General features: G+C 44.6%; 1 protein-coding gene across 2 annotated transcripts in view; it reads left to right on the top strand.

Annotated features, from left to right (window-relative positions):
* The window catches only part of ZBTB7C (zinc finger and BTB domain containing 7C), a 366,470-nt gene that overhangs the window by 111,373 nt on the left and 231,942 nt on the right, over nucleotides 1-23,155 (top strand). The window contains exon 1 of one of the 2 annotated variants that reach the window (XM_086960361.1): nucleotides 7,141-7,336. The exons of the other annotated variant lie outside the window; for it this stretch is intronic. The gene's annotated coding sequence lies outside the window, so the exon portion shown is untranslated. Of the gene's footprint in view, nucleotides 1-7,140; nucleotides 7,337-23,155 lie in introns of those variants that run through there. 2 annotated transcript variants of the gene reach the window in all.

Below are 23,155 nucleotides of genomic sequence, written 5' to 3'. Positions count from 1 at the left end.
GCAATAGACATCGTTCTTAATTTAGTTTTACTCATTAATACGCCAAGTGCTGAGGTGAACTGATACCCATGTAGTTGTGTTACGTGAGGTGACTGCTTAATTGTACTGTCTTGTTATTGCGTTGTGTTGAATTGTACCGTTCTGTGCTGTATCGCTGTGTACTTGTGTTTTGCCACGTGTTGTGATTTGCTGTTTTGTTTTATTGTGTTACATTTTGTCATACCGTATGTTGAGCAGTTTTGTATTATTCTGTTGTTTTTGCTTTACAATATTGTGTTGTGTTATTATTGTGTTGTACTGTGGCTTTGGTGGTACTGTGTCATCGTTATGGTGTAGTCTGTAGGTATAGTTCTGTGTTATTGAGTGTCATGTAGTTTTATTGTCAGTTTTAAACAATGAATGCTGAGTTTCCAACATAAGGCAGAAGATTCCATTGAAGTTACAGAGAACAACAGGCATTTACTAAGATATATGGTGCTAACCAAAGGCTGTAACACATCACTGCTACAGACCTACCACTTTATATGATGCCAACCAAAGGTGGCAACACATCACTGCTACAGACCTACCACTTTATATGATGCCAACCAAAGACGGCAACACATCACTGCTACAGACCTACCACTTTATATGATGCCAACCAAAGGTGGTAACACACCACTGCTACTATACCTATTCCAAAGGGCCGCGCGCCTCTCTACATACCCCCTTAAGAACGTACACCTGTACATATTTATCCGTACTTTTATATACATGTGCATCTTTGGCGTGCCTATTTACAACGCTAACCTAACTGTAGCCACGTGCAAGTGTGTGTCCTGGGTACATATAAAGGCTAAAGACCTTTATATGATGCCAATCAAAGGCGGCAACACACCACTGCTACAGATCTGCCATTTTATACGATGCCAATCAAAGGCGGTAATACACCACTTATGCACCTCTCTATATGATGCCAAACAGTGTAAATGGAGATCACTAACCAGGCCTTAAAGGATTACTTAACAGGCACCCTTTATCCGAGTGGCATGACGTCTCTTTAAATCCGGTTGGTCCAACTTGGGTCCTGGAGGCGTCGATGCAAGTTAGCTCCATATGAGAATAATTTACGTACAACTTCGCTAACCAGAACCTTTTTACGTAGGGGGTTCCCTGAAAATCCTGAATGCAGCCAGACCCCCTTACCTGCTCTGGACTGTCCGCCCCAGACTTCCAAGGAAGCCCGTGGGGTGGGGCAGGAGGGGGGGGGGGGGCAGGCTCCCCTGACAGCCAGGCGGATCCTCTCCGGGTGGTTCTGCCACGCACAGGCTGCCCCTCCCCTCCCCTCCCGCGCACTGGCACCCCACGCCCTGGGCGTGTGTTCTCGCCTTTCAAACACAAACCCAGTTCTGTGTGTTTACATATCACTCCTGCGAGGTGCTTAGAGGCCAACGCCTGGAAGCCGCCCGTGGCACTGCCCTCGCGCTGGCATCGATGACACCCAGCTGAGGTACCCTCTACCGAGGGCCGCGCGCTCACCATCGATTTATCCATCAATGGAAATCATTTTGAGGAGCCGCTCAGCCAGGGTGGTCGAAGGAGGGGGTTCGCAAGCGGAATGTAAAGAAAGCAGACATATTTTGTATTTCTTTCAACTGCGAGTCTTTCTACCTAAATCTGCATTATACATTGCATTTTAGGATTAGTGGAGAGCGCAGTGCCGTCGACGCAACTTTAAAGCTGTACCGAGAGAGCATAGACATGTACCCAGGACGAACACGTGCACGTGGCTTCAGTTAGGTTAGCGTTGTAAATAGATGCACACGTATATAAAAGTACGGATAAATATGTACAGGTGTACGTTCTTAAGGGGGTATGTAGAGAGGCGCGCGGCTCTTTGGAATAGTTTTAGTGCGCGAGGAAGCGATGTGTAAAGTGCAGTCTGATGAAATATCGTGCACAGGTGTTCCCGCATAGGTACATATCTGGACCGAACCTGTCACATTTACTCGTGCAAACCTTCACATGTGCTCAATCACGAGCTTACTGGACACGTACAGGTGAAGGTTCATCTGTACAGATATACTAATGCACGGTAACACATAACTAAGTCAAGTCCACCTTTACAATTGCATAAACAGGTGCTTATCTGCATCATGTATAAAGCTGTATGCGTACATTGGTATACAGGGACATATGCGCCGGCGTTTAGGCACAAACCTGCACAGGTACAGGGGCACTTTACAGGATCAAAAGCATACTGGTGGGAGAACTTATGTGCATATGTACATGTGCAAAGTTCATCTATTCCGTATGGGTACATATGCACATCGTACAGTAAGTATGCACAGGTACGTGGCCACAAAATTGCACAATAGAATGTACGTTAGCGCAAATTCATTTGTATGTCTGCTCATATGCGCAGGCACACGGGACGGTATACATATGTAGAGGTGCATAGGCGTGTAACTCTATAGATGTTAGTCCCTAGGTTACATGTACAGGAAAACAGACACATAACTGGGCATGACCATAACTAAAGGCACTCGTGGTTTAAATGCACCGAAGCTCCAGTACATACGTGCATACATCGTGTTACATAGGTGCGGGTGAGCACAGGTACACTTGATTCAAATGTACATATGCTCAAGTACGTATGTGCATACGTAGATGTGGGGGTGACGATGCCCGTGTACAGGGACACGTGATAAATGCACATATGCTGTGGTATTTATGTGCATACATCGTGTTACATAGAAGCGGGTGAACACAGGTACTGTCGATTCAAGTACTTATGTGCATAGGTGCGGGGATGACGGTGCCCACGTACAGGTACACGTGATTTAAATGCTCACATGCTCTGGTACTTATGTGTATACATACAGGAACACAGAAGGGGTGACGGTGCCCATGTACAGGTACACGTGATTTAAATGCACATACGCTCTGGTACTTATGTGCATACATACAGGTACACAGGTTCAGATATACAAGTAAACGTGCACATGCATTTAAAGAGCTAGGCGGTAAAGGTGCGCAATGTACAGATTCATGGGTGCAGGTAGATGGGTCCAGCAGCTGAGGTACATAGTTTCACCATATATACCTAAGCGCATGTATATATGTACTGACAGAGAGGGCCTTTGCCGGACTAGAGCGCCCTGGGCGGAAAGTATTGTGGCACCCTCACCGCTACTGAAGCAGCGAGTATGGGGAGGAGGGGGGGCTCGTCGAGGTCCCAAGCCAGTCCCCGGCTCATTACGTCAGGGTGACTGACTTCTCACGCGCATATATTAACGCCTCCTCCAACTCACCCGGATCACCCAGATTAGCCCCTTCTCTATGAAGCCCGGCGCGGGGAGAGGGGGTGTTGTTGCGGTGTGGCAGCAAGGGGTGAGCCGGGGCTCCGACGGGTAAGAAGAGGGCTGATGGGGTGTTAAAACCGCCGTGCGCGGCACGCTGAAATGTTTAATAGCATTTTTTTAATGAGTAATTAGAGTCAACTGAACAGGACACCGCTGTTTCCAGGCACCTAAAGCAGACAGCGCCACGCGCCCCTCTAAAGGTGAGCGCCCTGGGCCTGCGGCCAGCTCGCCCATTTAATAATCCACCCCCTATGCACAGGCACATGGTCAGTGGCGGCTGGTGACTTTTGAAACAGGTGGGGCGTAAAGGTTGTGCGTGAGTTACCGGCGGCAAGAGAGACTGCCGCCAAAAGAGTGGTTCAGGGAATATCCCCCTAAGAACATTTTGAAAAAAAGAGTGGCCAAACGGTGCATTTTCAAGCAAATTTGAGAAAGTAAGTTGGTAAATAAATCAATAAAAAGATTTCATATGATAATGACATAGTAGCTGCTTATCCAGTATATCTACAGAACTTCATAACAGACCTTGCGATAACACCTCTGAATATGCTAGTGAAGCATCTTACATCTGATGCTGCGATGGCAACAGTACCTCGTTACAGGAGCAAGACTTACTATGTGTCAGTGGTGGTTGGTGAAGTCTGACAATAGTGAGCTGAGAGGGGTGGCACAACATTTTTATGGAAGTCCGTGGCGATTTTCTGTGCATTTTTTTGTGGGGTTATATTAGTTCTCAGGCTGATTTACAGAACGGAGTTAAACATGTGGGGGCCAGGCAAAGTTATTTTCATTTTAACAGCAAAGTGCACTGTTTACAATATATATTTTGTGAATGGGGGAGATCAACGCTGGCTCCTTCATAGGCCTAGCAAAAAAGAGCCACATGCTGCATCTGCAGTGTCTAAAGATGAGACTCCCTTGCCGTTACCATAAATAATAATAAAGTCAAAATCCGTGGAAGTCTGAGACTTTTGACACATCAGCACGCTACCATAAGGACCTGCACTTACCCCAATTATAGAGCATATGTAAAGCGACAATAAAGACAAAATAAAGTTGATCAGGCCTCATAACCACAGAAGCTTGAAAACACTGGAGTTTACAGTACCCTTTGATTTATAGCGAGGCAAGAATCCCTGCTCTTCACAAGGGCGAACAAAGCACACTTTTTTACTGTTCGCTCCGTTGGAAAAATTAAAATAAATTCAGTCACACTTCATCCATAGGACAGGCCAGACATACATTGTAATCTAAATAGTTTATGCAGTGTGTCTGAGTCATGGCCAGCAATTCGTGCCCTACTGCCTAGTAGCAAGAAAAACAAAAGTCACTTTTCATAGCAGGGTTTAAGATGGTAGTAGAGTGCTTTACATGAGCACCAGTTACTTTACACAAAGACACATTCATTTAGGCATGAGTAGATTTAGATTGTGATTTGCTCAGGATCACAGGAGGTTGAGCGGACGCCGAGACACAAGCCTGGTTCACCTGCTTGTAATTTATAAATAGTTACAAACACAATATATTACTAGCAGCACCCTTAAAAATAAACTGCACTAGCCTACAGCTGCATATTTGAACACTGGCGACGGCGGCATTGGCATACCATAGAAACACTTAAACTTAGAAAATCAACAAAACCGAGTTTACCTTTTGTTTTACTCTGTGGCCCGCCGCTTCTGTGACTTGGAATGTGTTTGTAATTTCGGCCAGCCCGGGACATGTCCAGAGGCGAGGGGACTCACGAGGTGATGTGCAAAACCGGCAATGTGCACGAAGTGAAGTGAGAAGAGAGGCAAGAGCAGAAATGGCCAATCACAGTATGGCTATGATAAAGCCATACGGTGATTAGTCATGTTACATTGCTGCCTTTGCAGAGATGTATTAATTGGATTACATGACAACGAAGCCTGGCAAAGGGAAAATAATTAATTGCCAAAACTGCACCTGGTGGTAAATTCACTATGGTTAAACCAACCATTGCTGGCGTCACTACACCTGCCCCTTAAATCGCAATTTCGCTTTTAATTGGTTACATGTTTTAGAACTCCACATTCACATTGAAGCTCTTCAGTTTTCACACTCGCGCGAAGATGAACATATTAACTTTCATTTAAAGCGCACACCTTTATTTAAAAAAAACACGTAGTCCTATAAATTGACTAAACAAAACTGTAATACAACCCACCTTAACCTTTCATTTGCAAGATGATTTGGAGGGGTCTGCTAGGCGCGTCCTCTTGTAGAATTCGGAAGGCCCGGACCGTTAATCTCTGATCTGTTGTAGCTCCCATGGTGGCAGAGCAGCTCAGGCCGGCACTACAGTTCTAGGCTGGCAGACAGAGAGCTTGAAAGGCCCGGGCAGCAAAATGCTCTGTTCAGTGCGAGCGCCATCAGTAAAATCATCAACAGTTCTGTTTCTAGAGGAAGGGGGAGCGTGTGCCATCACTCTCCTCGTGACTCTGTGTTCTTCTTGAAGCAGTCCTTCTGTCCACGCCAGGGCGTGGTGACGTCCCCACAGCGCCGGCCAATCACTAACTACATAGAGCAGGGCTAATACTGCCCATAATGAGACCCGGATCCCCCGGGTCTCTACCTGTTTGAGTGCAAGGAGAGGAGGAGGAGGGAAGGGGCTACTGCGTGTGTGCGCATGCGTGGGCAAGTAATAAAAATGACTTGTCCTAAATGCGCACACACTGCTGCTGCCCCCTGCCCTCCCTGCCACTCTGCTATCTGCCAGCCCAGCGCCTGCCACTCACTGCCGGTGCAGGCCCGCCCCCAACACCTCCGCGATGAGCGACGTCACGTCACTATAGTTAGTGACAACGACCGACCGCAAGGAAATAAATGCATTAGGACAACTCGGTAATTGAATGTATGCAGTGACGGTCGTCCATGGCTAGTGGGGCAACGCCCCAACGCCCCCAATGGACGAACCGCCACTGCACATGGTTACAGGATTACTTATACACGGGCACGTCTTCCTTCATGCATATGTTCATATACGCAGGCACATTGCACATGATACATATGCAGTGATTCACAGGCAAAGGGCTGGACAGATCTCGGTGCTCAGACTGCACAGATAACAAAGGTGACACCGCCCTTGGAAACGGGGTGGGAGGGGCGACTTCTGAAAGATGAGATACCGATAACCTGCAGGCTAAAATGACCCGGTGCCTGCACTGATTGTTCCACCCACTGAGCTCCTTGAGAATGAAGTAGCAAACTGCCAGAGACAATGAACATCGAATCTACTAACATATTTGTGCGTGGCATGTTTTGGGTGGACTTTTCAGTATACTCCTGCGAACGCGTTGCTGTGAAAAATCGTAAATGAATCTGAAAGTGGTCGGAGAGTGCCATTTTTGGATGGCAGATGACGTGAAACTTCGCTTTAGCGCTGATAACACTCCCTCTCCCGAAAGATGAAAGGCTGGGTCAGCTCTGCCGGTTAAACTTTGGCATATCTGTCTCGCAGGATCTTCAGTGAGCTATTTATAGCACGGGATTAGTGAGAGGGGTACATTTCTGGTGGTGTATTGACTGACTACCACAGAGAAATCTGTGCTATTTCTGTAGGGCGGCTGAGGTCTTTCCAGAGCGCCGCGAGTCGTGCAGGGCGCTGTAACCCCCTCCCCCTCCCGGAGGAGGTGTGCGTGCTCGCCAGGAAGGGCAGGCCCGGGACGCTCCTGGCGGACTCGGTACATCCACCGCCTAGTGCTCAGCCCTCAATTGTACAGGTGGACGAGCGGGGCCCGCTGCCAAATTCTTTCGGTTCTCAGGGAGTGGTGGGAGTGAATTCTTAACCGCTCCTAAAAGGCTTAGCTTCCCTCACACACACACAGCAGTGACAATCTGGGGATAGTCGAGGCGCCCTTCTGCAACTTTACCCACGCGTCTCTTCCACACCAGGGAGCGTCGTGGTTCCGTCCCCTGTCCCTGGAGCGCCGCGGGAGCAGAGCCGAGGACGCGCCCGGAAGCAGAGGCTGGTAGGCGCTCATTGTAGGCTCGCTGTCTGGGACGAGGCGCTCTTCCAACAGCAGGCTGGGGGCCCGGCGGATACTTTCATATTAAAAGCCGTTTGATTCATTGAGCAGCCGCGCAGCTATACCCGTACAGTCGGAACAGGTAAATGTAAATACCTTCACAGCAGCGCCTCTGCGTTCTGAGGTCACCAACCTGTAGTGTAGTGCACAATTTCTAAGCAGCACCTTGAAGCCCGTCGCAAAACGCTGTGGTGAAAATTCTAGTTGATAAGATACAAATCTTGTTTCTTGTTTTCAGTCGGCATTTTTATGTCACTTGGAGACATTACGTTTTTTTACTTGTGGAACATATAGTGAAATGTACAAAGAGACACATATAGTGAACGGTGTTTCTGGGAACAGTTTGTTAGTTGTTACTGGTAGATCTACACAGGGAGATCTGTACACCATACGGAGATCTATAGCGATCCACTTCCCACAAAACACCGCCAGGCACTTTCAGGTTGTACAGAAGGTTTAGGTTGAACTGGACACATCACACACAGGCTCTCTGACATTTTGTAATTTGGACTATCGCTGTTTATATACCCTCAGTACATCACAGTGACTTCATTAGATGGGGCACATTTTACCTATTGCTCCTCATAGTTTGGTTTCAAATCTGAAAACTACTTGTGGCATGAGTGACTTTGAAGTATGTACAATAAAGTTGGGCGTGCCTAGCAATATTACGAGAAGTCATTAGTCCCTCTAAAGTCCAGGAAGATTCTGATCGGTTTTACCAGAACACAGTGGCCTTACAGACCCTTAATCTATGAAAAAGTATCTATGAAAATATCTATGAAAATATTTTTATGTCCTGAAGAAGGTTAACTACAACAAGACATTTAGACCACTGAAACCTGTTGCAATGTGTTTTTGGAAAACTGAGCATTACTTTGTAGGACCCAATGGTTTAATTTTGGACGCTGGATTAGGGATGTAACAGTAATATTAATGTTTTTAACTTTTATATTTGTACATTTGTGGGTGGGGGTTCACAGTTTTGCTAATTAAAACAAATATATCATATTAAATATGTGTTATTAATAAAAAATTCATTCATTCTTTCTGTTGTGTGCTACAAATACTTTATATTTAAGATGAATGTTCTAGTTATGCAGGGTTTTTTAAGTTGATTATTTGTTACTTGAGTTTTGGTCCTTTAATTTAATTAAACATGGGCTCTCCTACAGTGTTCATTTTATGGGTTGTTGACTTGACCACGTAAACATTTTGTGGTAACTGTATTGAATACCGTAGAAAGTATTGGTCAATTTACGTAAACACATTTGTGTTGGTGAAAAACACTAGAACAGGGGTATAGGGCCAAGATGGCTGCACTTTATCCAATGTTTTATGGTACAGTTATTTGTTGTGGGTGCCAGGAACCTGAAGTCATATACCCCTAGACTCCCAACATTTTTGTAATCCAACACAATGATTCAGCACCCCACAAAATATACAGAGGACAATGGTAGTCAAAACAATGATCAAGAAAAACAATTCAGTAGTACAAATTGGTTGTGGATAATGAAACCATTCTGATGGCCTATCTACCATGATGTACATTGATTAGGAGGAATTGACTACTATCCTTTATAATAAGGCTATTAATGCCACACACACTTGAAGCTCTGAACAGAAAAGTCTTGAGAGAAAAACTATCGACAAACGTCCTCAATATCTTTCGCCCTGAAGAAGTCCTTTTGACGAAACGCGTTGGCTACGTTTTTTCATGAAGACTTTGAATAAAAGCAAGAAAGAAAACTTTAAGTCCTACTGAATTGTTTTTCTTGATCATTGTTTTGACTACCATTGTCATCTGTATATTTTGTGGGGTGCTGAACCATTGTGTTGGATTACATTTGTGTTGGTGGTATTCGTAGTTGCCAGTAGTACATTGCACAATCTTGAAGTTAGAAATCCATTGTAACATGTACTGTATTTTAATTTGCTGCATTTACAAACGGTGTGGTGAAGACAGTCACATCATCATTCACTGCACCCATACTTCTTTTCCAGCTTTTAAAAACGTTTTTAAAGAGGCAGGAAATGCACAGCACACAAGATGGTGATTTGCTCAGGATCACAGTGTTCTGGAGAAGTGGGGAAGCCAGGCCTAGATACGCCTAAAGAGCATGTCTCAAAGTTCCAGAATCACCAATGTAGCCCATAGAAGACCATACTTCCTCCCACGCAGGAAGATTGGTATTGCGGTCAGGGCAGACTTTACAAAGGGGTCGCATTTTAAGTTGAGTAATTAGTATTATTTCTTGAATAGAAGAGGGAGCTTTACTTTGGATGATAAGATTTAATTTCTATTAAAATATGATCGATTTTCGTTGCAGCGACAACCCTACAAAAAAAAGATTTGCAATGAGGAAGGGAGTGCACAATGGGTAGCTGTGTAATACGGTTCAATATTCCCAATAAGAAGTTCTGATGACATCATAAACTATGAGGCCAAAGGCCGGACCGTTTGTAAATGTCAACAGAACAATGAAATGGTAATTCAGGACCATATTACACATATTACTTGTTACATATTTTCGCTATGACATGTTTAACTTAGGCCATGGTCTCAGCTTGAAACAGCTGTTTTCTAAATACAGCTTTCAATCAGAATCATAATGTTTAGCTTTATTGATCTTTTATGAATACATTGTGGAAATAACCAAGGACAATGGTTAAGGTCAGTGGACTTATGTGATTCTGTGGTCAAAGCCCGTACTGTATAAGTATGAATATACCACATTTTTATATAATTTGCAAATTTCACAAAAATGTTCTTAGCTCCAATGGATAAAAATACCAGAGAATGTGCAGCATAATTTGCTTCTTTTCTGCATAACTTGAAGAAGTCTGCCACCAAATTTGGTCCTCTATGCCACATAATCCTAGTAGACCTGACAATTGATTTGTAGCTGGCAGTTTGCTGTTGGAATCCATACTTCACACTGAACTGTTTAAAACTCCTCTTTTTTGTGTTGCTAATAACTTTGACGGCGTTTGGCAAATCTTCTTTAAACTTTTCAAAAAAGTGCTTCTTTTTCTCTAGTTTGTGCACAGAAAGTTTCGGGGTGATCCATCAAGTAGGGGATGAGGAAAAGAGAGAGTCCCAAAACGCGGGGACCCAAAACACGTTTTCCTCATTTATTTTCCATAGGATCTGTAGACACAGCTTCATCCCAAATGGTTGAAATGATTCACTCCAAATTTGGCAGAAAGCTACATCTTGGTCTAGAAAGAGTGCTAATTGTGATTTGGTGTAAATCTATTCAGTAATTTTAGAGCAAATAATGCAAACAAAATTATATATACATGATGTGGAGTACCTGCAGGATGACAGATCTCTTGGTGAGATCTGATTGGCTATCATCATATCAACAAGGATGTGGCGGCAGCCCGAGTACTAGGAAAAATGTAAAAAAAAAAACATAAGAGTGCAGGACCGGAATACCTATACCCCCTAGGCCTAGTAGTGCTGCCGCAAAAAAACCCTGCAAGCAGGAAAAAAAGTTAAAAAAAAAAATTGTAGCAAATTTGCTTAGGATCCACAAATCTGTGGTAAAAGTAAAAAAAGAGGCCCAGGCGACCCCTTCACTTGGGGCCGATATTTTAATAAAAGGGACTCCATCTCTAGTAGCTGCAATGTGCAATATCTCCCCCAGCAACAAAAAGCGGCACAAAACGTTCCATTACCACCCCCCTCCATCCCTCAGGTCGGCCGAGCACTTTGCCAGGGCCCGTTTCAGTTATCATTCCAGCCCTGCCAGGAACACTGTCTATTTCCCTGTCTGAGAGTGCAGGCAGGGAAAGTGCAATGTGCTCCCACCTGGCGGTCACTAATCAGATGAGTGATGTAATATGTGATGTAATATGTGAAGCCATAAGTAGTGCATGGCAAGGGCGCAAGCTAAAGTTACTTTAGTTAAGTATAACTGGTGAATTTCAGTGTTTTTGTGAGTTTAAAATGCTACATTTAAACTACCATTTTCACCAAACTCTAACATCACTCTCATCTTTGTTTTTCAGTGAATTTCAGTTTTTTTTAACTGTTAAGTAAGATATCATTACCAGACCTAACTATAACATCACATTATCTTTTGTTCTTTTCAGTGATTTTTTTTAACAATATGAAGAGATGTTATTTTCAGTCAAGCAGACCTACTGGCTTTGTCAAAGGGTCAGAACATCAAAATATAAAAGGCTGGCCTATTGGAATTAACAAGGGATCAGCACATCAGTCTATACAAAGCAGACCTATTGGCTAAGTCAAAAAGTTGCTGCAAAAATGTATCAATAGCCTTATTCCAAATGAATCCTTTATAAATACACACAAAGCAATGCAATCATTATTTTCTCATAAACATATGTATAATAAAATATTTATATTCGAAATAGCCATAAATGTGTGTTTGAGTCCTTCTTTAACACTCCTCAGGCCACAAAATGTAGTCAACGTGCCAACCACTAGGGATGCTTGCACACTAGCTGAAGAGCATACAGCTCCAGCTCGGAGTATATTAAAAATAATGGTAAGCTCTCCTGGGGTCATGCATTCAATGTCCCAGGAGACTTACATTTTTTGTTACTTTTCTGGGGGGCTGCTGTACTCCTTACAGCCCCCACAACACTTTTGTAAATTGTTTTTACTAATTGTAATTTCTCTTAAATAGAGATTACTACTCCTGATGAGGCTTTGAAGCACTGTACAGTGGGTAGCATGCTTCTCCTGAACCCAAGGTTGTGGTTAATCCAGTGGTTATTGTTAGTTATTGTGATTAGTCCTGTACGCTCAACAAAAAATGACATGCATTTACTCCAGTTACTTTGTGAGATGAATTATATTAATACCACTTAGATGTGATCATTAGTGGGAGCTAGGTGGTTTCAGCATGGAAGATAAGAGAAAGGCTACTCTGAAGACGGGAAGATGAGGAATCAATGCATAGAAAGTCAAGGTACATTTTTCATGCATGGTTATTAAAAATAAAGCACATGCAGGTCATTATAAGGGGTGCTTCCCAGAAGGGAGCAGTGAATATACAGTGAGCGGTCTTGTCATGTCAATAGTGAAGAGGTGAGACCGCAACTACTTTTTTTCTTGCGTGCCCCAGTTCCACCCGGGACACCCACATGACAGCACAGGAAGTTCATTGCCTCGCTACCCATATCTTTTTTTATTTGTATTTTTAAAAAACTTTTAGTGGGTGCCCTGGTACCACCCGGGGCACCCACAACATGATCCTCAACTGTTGAGCATTGCGGGGGTAGGCCCATGGCCCCCACAGCCATTGTGGGCTCCCCTGCCCGCACCATCTCTATGCTCCCACTAGGAGGGGGCAAAGCTATGTTCCCTGACCGGGACAGCTTTTGTCCCCTGCATGCTCTCTAGTGGGCAGGGAGCAATACAGTGTTAAGGGGTATAAGGTCCTCTGGACACTCATTCATATTCGCCCCTTGGCGATGGAGTCTTAAGGCCTTTTCACTGCCCGACGCTGACTCCCCAAATAAGATATTGGGCCCTGATGAAGGGGTCCGCATGGCCATGAAATTACTCGGGGAGGGGGCCTGCATGCTCCCTCTTCATTAAAAAATTAAGAAAAAGCTCAGGCCCTGGGGAATGGCGTCCCCAGGGCCATTAATTTGCTTGAGCAGGGGGCTTGCATGCCCCTTCCCCTACACAAATAGTGATGCCCTGGCCCAACCAAGGAGTTTTTCATTGAAATGGGGGGTCCCACCATTTTGTATATAATTATTTTTCCCTCAGTACCGTAAGAAATCATTTTTAGATTTTGGGCCAAGCGGGTCCCTCTGGGACACCCCGCCCCCACAAGTTCTGGGGGGTCTGGGTATTCCTACCCTGCCCCTATATTTTATTTGCATTTTTTGTTCCAGACACATGTGCTCAGTCTAGAGTCCTAAAATGGCTGGCATACATCTTTGTTGATGTGAGGCAGCCAATCAAATCTAATCTTTTGATCTGCTGGTACTTCAGTACTACAGTTGCGTGATATATCTATTCATTTTGAACCTTAATATCTAAAAAAACTATTAAACAAATTCACACTAAAACCCAAAAAGCACGGTATGTGAAAAAAGATCTAGCTTTCTGCCGAATTTGGTTTAAATCCAATCAGCTTAAAGTTCCTATGGGAAATTGCTCTGGGGAAATGTGTTTTGGGACCCCTCCCCCACTTTTTCTCCATCTCAAGTTGACAAACCACCCCAAATATTTTCAGGAAACTGCTGAGGTTAATGAGACTTTTTGTTTTGGAAAGTTCCATGAAGATTCATCAAATGGCATCACATTTTTTGCAAACAAATAATTAATTTCTAATGGAAACACAGTCCTAAATATAACTACACAGGGGCAAATGTCACTGTATAATTACACACAGTCACCCTATGTAGTTATGGTTATGACCAGGTTTCCATAAGAAATAGATTTTTTGGGTTGTCAACAACTTTTGTGTAGGTTGATGAATCTTCATAAAACTTTCCAAAAAAAAGGTTCATCCACCTGAGTTAATTCTTGAAAAATGTTGGTGTGATTCTCTCAAGCGGGGGCCGAGGAAAAGAGGAGAACGATCTCAAAATGCATTTTTCCCATGCAGCTTCCCCTAGGAACTTTATAAATAGCTAGAGCAAAAACCACTGAACAGAATTACACAACATTTGGCAGAAAACTATATTTTTCACAGAAAGCGTGATTCTTGGGATTTGGTGTAAACCAATTCAATAGATTTTGAGAAATTAGGATAAAAATGTATAGATATCTAGAGACAAAGGAGTATCGTAAGACTGACAGATCAAACGATAACGATCTGATTGGCTACTTCCAACTTCAAAAAATATGTTTAGCAGCCGTTTTAGGACTCTGGGGCTCAATCCCTGTGCCCTAAAATGGCCTAAAAAAATAAATAATGTATGGGGGCAAGGTAGGGATACCCTTACCCCCTAGCCCCCTAGGCCTGGTGGGGAGGACCCAGATGAACCCCCTGATCCCCTCCCTGGCCAATGTTAGAAAAAAAAATGTTGGGGCACAATTTTTTATAAACACCCCACCGTGGTGGGTAGAGGTGGGCGAGCCACTGTAGGCTTGAGCCTGAATCTGTTGGAATCTCAAGCCCATAACAAGCTGAGATTTCATGTGGCTTCTGCCTGCCACCGTCCTCCTACCCTTGATGTGGCATTATGACCGGAGCTGCTGACTTTGGTACTGGAGAATAAGGTTCTAGTCTTGGGTCGGCTCAACACCATCCTGTGATTTGGGGCAAATCACTCAATCTGTCAGTGCCTATAAACATTGATTGTGACCTTGTGTAATATAACGGGTGCTTATGTAAAGCACTCCAATACCTTAGAGTCGAGTTTGCGCTATAAAAAAACTGCAGAAAATGAACAGAGAAGTAAAAACAAAGCTTTAACATAAGGAACGGCAAATAGGTAATCATTTACTGGCTGATTTGTACAAAGTGAAATCAGATAACCTAGTTAGCACATTTCAAGTTTCTATAATAAAATGGAGAGGAAGCACGAATGTGCCCCCCCCCCCACCCCCCCAAGTCAGATAATGGGCTGGAGGCCCCAATCCCTGGAGCCTGATGTATTATTAATTTATCATGAGAGGGGGCTATGGGGCCCCCTCCCTGATCCATATAACAGCCCTGTTGACCGCATGTGCTGGGGCCTGATCCATTCTTTGTTTATTGGGAGAGGGGGCATGCAGCCCCTCCCATAGCCTCTTAACAGACCCAGGGACCCATTTCCTAGGCTCCAACGTATTCTTTCTTTATTTTGAGAGGGGGTTATGGGGACCCCTTTTCAAACCACTTTATGGCCCCTGGTGACCAATAGAAGACATTGTCCCGGTGACCCCAGCCCCTGGTTCACTGTGTTTTGTTTCCTGCCTTCACAAGCAAGAGTTTACTAAAACTATTCCACCACGAGGGAGAACAAATCTATCTCGCTGCCTGCACTCTTGCGGGCAGGAAACACAGGATTGCTCCCACCCGGCGGGAGAAGAAACACAAGCTGCTCCCAGCCAAACAGGAGCAAAGAAATCAAGCTTGCTCCTGCCAAAACCTGGCATGGGTGCTGGCTGTGGAGCCGGCAGGGCAGAGGGGGCCTGCCCCCGTTGCCCTAACATTGGGGTAAAGTGTGGGTGTCCTGGGTGGGACCGGGGTACCCACAATACAAAACAATGTGGGAAAAAACAAGAGGGGTGCTGACCATCGAGTCTGGCGGGTCCTTGGGTACCCTGGGCCTTCAACAATATTTAAAGGTGTGGGTGCTCCGGATAAGACCAGGTTACCCAGGGCAAAAAAAGAAATACGTTGTGGCCTTGCTGTGACGTAAATAAATAATTTACTCTCTTAATTTCTATGCAGGTAAGTACTTAATCAATAATAACTCAGATCGGGTGAAAAAAGACAGAGTCCGTGGTGTTAGAGTTCTAAGGGTTTTATTCCTTAAAAAGGAATAGTCATGGCCAAGATATCATGTTCTGACCACCACACAGGGTGTCAGAAGGGATAGATGAGCGCGCTAACATTTTATTTACAGTACATAGCTTATATACTTATTGTACACCATTGAAAACAGTATAGAAGGCGTAACAGCGTAGAGAAGACAAGATAACAATATGCACGTGGTACATGTGCGTAATCAAGAGGCGTGAACTAGAGGTGTGTTCTGGAAACGTCACTGATAGGTGTCACAAAGGGGTGGCACTAACGGAAAATGTGGCAATGTCAGCAGAAATCGGAAGCTTGGATGTGCGCGCAGCTGCATGACGTGTAATTGGAGGGGTGCAGGGGACTTGACATTTATACTGACGGAAAGAGACAAAAGTCTGGCATGTCAGATCAACTTGTGCTTCTATCATATCTGATATCTGATGTTTAGGAACTAAGCTATCTGGGCGGAAAGGTCTCTGGGGCAGAAGCTATTCTATACTTGCTGTGAGTGCGTGTATAAGCGCCTGGGTGTCTGTATGAGAAGCGTGGGGGCATGGGGCCTTCCATGGAAGCATGGCAACGAAGCTATGAATTACTTGCACAGAGACAGGTCGGCCCTTTAGCCCTGTAGCTGAGGAAGGATGTTTACTGAAGCTAGCAGGCAGGAATGTATTTTCGGGGAGGGAAACAGATAACTCGAAGGTTATAGTCAATCTTGGCAGGCAGCAGGCTGAGCCGAGCGCGAGGGGCCGCGCTGAAAGTAAGTCAGAGTTCACGAGTACAGGGGCTGCCTGGGCAGAGATTTCTCGGAGTCAGAAGCCAGAAAAGAGGCTCGGTGGCAGAGATTCAGGGCCTACTTCAGCCAGAGCTGAAAAACGTAGTAGTATACTACAAAAAGACGTTGGCATAGCATACTTAGGAACGGACCATTCGACCCATTCATGGTGGGTCTGAAAGAGGACATGTTAACGTTGGACGCAAATGTATTTGCGTCTTCATAGCTGACACAGGAGGGAAGTTACATGCACTTTAACTCGTACATGGAGACGGTGGGGTACTCGCTAGGGAACACAACTTGACCATAAAATTTAGATTACCTCATTCCCTCCTTGTTCCCTACGGACCCTTCATGATACATCGATCCTCATGAATCGATCAGTCTGTTCTTGTAACATTATATGTTCATCTTTCTTTCTTTGACTATTTGAGAGAAAACTGGAATGTTCAATGCACGATGTGGCACACAGTCCACATATCGCTGGCCCACACTGTAGGCACAGGCAGCAGCTGAATACTATAACAAGGCCAATGCCTAGGAATGATAAGATCTTCCATCCCCAAGCTGTTAACGTTGTCCAGAACCAACCGGACCAAGTCCAGGTGCCTGGATTCTGATGTATCTGATTCGCAATTTTATGCAGACGGGTAATAGCTTGATAGACAGATGGTGCATTTTGTGGGATGAAAACGCAGCAACTTGACCCGATGACCTTACAGGCTCCACCTCTATCTGCCAAGATGACGTCAATAACAAGACGATTTTGAAGGACAACAACCCGCATAGCAGATTGCTCCTCTGTTAAGTTACCTAAGGCGGAGGCAGTTTCATGTACTACTGCTTCAAGTGTTCTAGTTAATCTACGTATTAATTTACTGTTTTGGACAGGTCCTAGAAAGAAAAAGAATCCTTTATTGAAATCAGTGTACTGTTCCCATGCCGTTTCTGTGTAGTCGACAAGTGGAATATCTCTTTTGGGTCTATTCGGTACTAGATTCGTATTTCTATGGTAATCTGGGGGAGCTAGAAAAACAGGTGGCAGAAGGAATGCAATGTAACAGGTACCATCCCAATCTGGAGGCAAGCGTATGTATGCGGTATGACCACAAACAAAATAGGAGTGACTGATAGCTTTGAAAGACGATTTTCCATGATCACTGAATTCGACCACAGTAGTGCATTTACTATGACCTACGTGTACTGAACCTTTCTTGCTAACACATAATTCACCTGTGACTGGTAATACTAACATATGGGGCAGAACTGGAGCAGCCTCGGATTCAACAGTAAGGATCATAAGGCTAATTGTGTAATTACCTAATCCATATACTTCATTTTCTAGATCAGTTCCTATTCGAGTGGGAAGTCCCTCTTTATCAGGATAACAGACGTTGAGCAGGACTAAGTTCAAGTTTCCCCAAACCCAGCCCCCATCGAAAACAGCAATATCAGGATCTAAGGAATTAATTATTTTAAACCATGCCCCACAGGAGCCGTTGTGAGTGAACGGGTACGGAAAGAGGGGCAGAGCTCCCTTGTAATTCTGGTAGGGAGGGAGTCGGCCACATATCCAGCAGTCGGTAGCATTATTTGTCTGATGGGAGTGGTGTAACATACTAATGAATGTATTGTTGCGCAGCGCAAGTCTGTAAGAGAGTTCATGTGCAGGAAGTTCACTAAAAGTGTGTTCAGCAGAGACATTGTAAACAGATTGTTCACGCCTGAAAATAGGCCAATATATAGGTAGCAGAATGCTGGCAATAATAATTAGAATACTTAGAAAAAACATTATTAACAACGTCACTATACAGTGACTACGCAGTGATTTACAGTATGTACGTTTCTTTGCTTCTCTCTCTCTCTCTCTATCTCGATCTAGGGGATACATGTCAGAAACTATTTAACCGATTCACCTAGGGGAGGACTTAAACAATTAAACTGTCTGACTTGCTAGATCGGAGTTTCATACGATATAGTTCTTGGGGAGTCTTTTCTCGTTCAGACACTGTAACGTCTTTTCTTTCAACACAGTCTTTGGTGGGGGTGGACGAGTCAGAGTCCTGTTTTAGTCCGTTTTTTAGTTCATTGCAAAGTTTGATGTGACTCGTGTGGACCCACCCCTTTCTCCCCTCTATCTTTACGGCGGTCCTGGTGGTAAGGAGGACGGTCTTCGGGGACTTCCAGCGGGGCTCCAGCGGACTTTTCCGGTCGAAATTCCGGACGAGTACCAGGTCCCCAGGACGGACCTCGTGCTGCTTTACATCAGTGTTGTCAGGAAAAGCTGCGGCAACCTGTGAACGACATGATTGGAGTGCAGACATCAAGGAGGCAAGGTAATCTGTCAACATATTGCAATCAACATCAGTTATTTTCTTCGGAATGGGCGTCCCCCACATATTCGGTGGTCTGCCAAAGACCACTTCGTACGGGGATAGCCCTGATCTTGAATGGGCGACCATTCTCATGTAGAATAGTGCCACGGGCAGGGCGACTATCCAGTCGACCCCCTTTTCTTGACAGATCTTTGCAAGGCGGATTTTTAGTGTCTGATTATGCCTTTCTACAAGGCCTGCTGCTTCGGGATGTCGGACACAGTGGAACCTCCACTGATATCCTAGCAAAAGGGAAACCTGTTTCATCAACTCGGACGAGAATGGCTGTCCGTTATCTGAATACACGACACGGGGCAAACCGTACCGTGGGAAGAATTCACGAACCAACTGTCGGGCAGTGGTCGGAGCAGTGTAGTCTGGAACTGGGTATGCTTCGGTCCAGCGGGACAGAGCACAAACAACTACAAGGACATATTTAAAACCTCGACAACTGTTCATCTGGATATAATCCATCTGGAGGACTTCAAAAGGGTGATCGGGAGGATGAAATCCACCTTGTTCTACAGGGACGCTTTTACCTGGATTGAACTGGCAACAGATCATGCAAGTACGCACTTTCTGTTTTGCTGCTGCTCGTAAGTGTTTGTTGTACCAGAGATTTTGCAAACTGTCTAACATCGCCTTCTCTCCTAGATGTGCCGGGCTATGTGCTGTGTTTATCATGACTTGAACCATTGAGTCAGGGAGAAACCATATAGATTTTTCCTTCGTTATCCAACCTTGATCTGTCTGGATCCCTCCTAGTTCAGTCCATTTCTTTATTTCATCTGGCGTAGCATGTGTCTGAATGTCAATTACGTCTAGGGCGGGATCTCTAACTGTCATACACTTTGCCGGTACTATTGTCTTTGTCACATCAGTAATCTGGATGTGAGTCAGTGCTGTATGTTTTGCTGTCTGGTCTGCCAGGTCGTTACCCTGGGAAACAGAATCTGTAACTTTAGTATGTGCCTTACACTTCATGACTGATATGCCCGAGGGCAAATGTATTGCTTCTAACAGTGCTTGAATGAGGGGACCGTGTTGAATCTTGGCCCCATGAGAGGTCAGGAAACCTCGTTCTTGCCAGAGGACTCCGAAGTCGTGTACAACCCCGAAGGCATAACGGGAATCAGTGTATATGTTAACATTTCTGTTCTTGGCTAGAATACAAGCTCGGGTCAGAGCGATGAGCTCTGCTGCTTGAGCAGACAGTGTGTCAATACGATGTGTTTCTTTAACTTCAGTTTCAGTGGTCACGGCATATGCGGCCACTAATTCTCCTGTACTTGTTCTCATGCATGAACCGTCCGCATAAAGTGTCAGGTCTGGATTTGTCAATGGAACATCTGTTAAATCTCGTCTAGGCTTTGTTACTGCATTAATGATTTCTATACAATCATGTGGGGCTGGATCTGTCATAACTGTTGGTAACAGTGTTGCGGGGTTCAGGATACTGCAGCGTCTGATTTCTATGTGTGGCTGGAATAGTGTTAATTCATAACCTGTCAGTCGTGCTATAGTCAAGTGTTGAGTCTGGGTTCTGTTTAACAAAACCTCTACAGAATGTGGTACTTGAACTGTTAACTGATGACCTAAAACAATTGAGTCACTTTGTCTTATTGCTAACGCTGTTGCTGCTACTGACTTTAAGCACGCAGGGAGTGCTTGGGCTACTGAATCCAATGTACTAGAAAAATAAGCACAAGGCTTATGTGAACCTGCTTGATCTTGGGTGAGGACAGACAACGCTGTACCATCACGTTCTGTAACAAAAAGTGTAAACGGTTTGCTGTAACATGGTGTCGCTAAAACTGGTGCTTGACATAAGGCTTTCTTTAAGTCTTCAAAAGCTTGTGTATGTTCCTGAGTCCAAGGGAGGGCAGTCGAAGTCGCTGCCTCCTGTGTCGTTAACTGGATGAGTGGCTTGGCTAGAAATGCGTACTGGGGAATCCATTGTCTGCAGTACGAGGTGAGGCCTATGAAGGCCCGCACTTCCTTTTGTGTCTGGGGTTGTGGCATGTTTGCAATTAACTGAATGCGATCGGGAGTGAGCTGTCTCCCCACTTTGGACAGCAAGTGACCCAAGTACACAACTTGCTGAACACAGAATTGTAGCTTCGAAGGAGACACCTTGTGTCCCTTGTCGGCCAGGAAGTGTAAAACTGTCAGTGATGCTTTTTCACATTCGGGCTCACTTCGTGCGGTGATCAGCAGATCATCGACGTATTGCAGTAAAGCGGTGTTAACTGGCATTTGAATACAATCTAGTTGTCTTTTCAGTGCTTGACTATAGATGCTGGGGCTTTCTGTGAATCCTTGAGGTGCGCGCGAAAATTTGAAGCTGCGTCCATTTAAACTGAATCCGAAGAGATATTGGCTCTCTGGATCAATAGGCACGCTGAAGAAGGCGTTCTTGAGATCAATTACAGTAAAGAACGTTGCTTCTGAATCAATGGCAGTCAATAAGGATGAGATATCGGGGACCACAGGATACTGTGGAATAATGCATTTATTTAATTCTCGAAGATCAATCACCAGCCGATATACTGGCGGTGCATTGGGATCAGTACGTTTAAGAATCGGAATGATGGGTGAATTACAGATATTGGAGTCGGTCTCGACGACCACTCCTTGGGCAATGAGCTCTTCAATGATTTTCAGTAAAGCCACTACAGCATCGGGTGGTAACTTGTATTGTCTGATTCTGGGTAATACAACACCTGCCTTGAGAGTAACGCGGTATGGTGTAATGTGCATACAGCCTACATCAGTTGGGCCTTTTGCCCACAAGTAATCTGGTACATTTTTCAATCTGACATCAAATTCACGCAGAACATAATGACCCTTGAAATCCCGCAGAAAGAGTCTAACTCCCTCCGGGGAACAGCATATTATAGCTCCTAGAGCCTTCAATGTTTTAATTCCTAACAGATTTTCTGGACATGATTTCGTGAGTAACAGGTCTGTAACACGTGATAATGGACCCACAGCCAGGGGAACTGGTTCTGATACCTCATTTACAATAGGCTGTCCTGAAAAACCAAGGGAAACATTTTGTGAGCCTGAGAGGGGTGCCCCTGGAACTTCATCATGGCTGATTGTAGTGCGACTTGCCCCTGTGTCAATTAAAAACTTTCTGTCTTTTCCCAATACTTGACTGTGTACATAAGGACCTTCTTGATCTACAGGAATCTCAATAAGAGGCAAGCCACCTTCCCTCTCTAGGCTGTTTCATGTATATCGGGAATATTCGGGGTAAGCGGACTGGGCATACTGGTACATCTGCTGTGAAACTTGCTGAGTTGCAGCAATGGGCTGTGGCTGTGGTACCGCTACGGTCTGTGCTGGAGTCGAAGAAGCATGCATAGGCTGTGTACTCTGTGTATTCTGTGAAGACTGATGCTGGTTATGGTCTTGTCTAGGCGGATGCGGTCTTTCTTTAGTTTTACCTGTCGCTATGTTATGTTTCAGAACTGGGCATTCATGTACGTAGTGACCTGGCTGCTTGCAGTAATTACATGTCCCTTTAACGGGAGCTGCAGTGTGACTTGTCTGGGTCGCACCCTTTCTGTGACCGTCGGATGGGACCGTCTGAGCTACTAACATTTTCATCTTTGTGTCTTTCATGCGTTTTTGTTCCTGATCTTGTTCTTCTCTAATTCTGTTCTGATGATATTGTAACATTTGTAACATCTGTGATGGCGTATTTGCTTGCCATGTACTCTCAACCTTGTACACACGGTTTTTGACTAACGGTAGGGAATTCTCGACTAACTTTGATACAAAAAGATGCGGGTACGACTCGCTACTTGGCTGGAGGCCACTATTGATAATAAAACATTTCTCGAATCTTGAATAGAAGTCACTAGTATCTTCATCATGTTTCTGTTTACAGGACGAGATTGCATCCCAATCCTCCTTTCTAGTTGTCAATAATCTGGGCAGGACCTGTACTATCAAACCTGGTAATGCTTTAGTTTTGTCCCCAAGGCCTAACCCTGGGACCCGTTTCTTTTCTTCATCCTCTATTTCTGCCCAGGCAATCTTTGTGTCTCCCACCTCCCATTCCTTTTCCTTTAATTTCTCGAATATACCCGTAGGCAATAATACCTTCAACATTTTCATGATATCATCATACGTGTAATTCCCCATTAGTAACATG

The sequence above is a fragment of the Lissotriton vulgaris genome, chromosome 3_1 (genome assembly GCF_964263255.1).
Source record: "Lissotriton vulgaris chromosome 3_1, aLisVul1.2, whole genome shotgun sequence".
Taxonomy (NCBI): domain Eukaryota; kingdom Metazoa; phylum Chordata; class Amphibia; order Caudata; family Salamandridae; genus Lissotriton; species Lissotriton vulgaris.
Note: the sequence above shows the minus strand (reverse complement) of the source record. Positions and strands in the feature narration are given on the sequence as shown.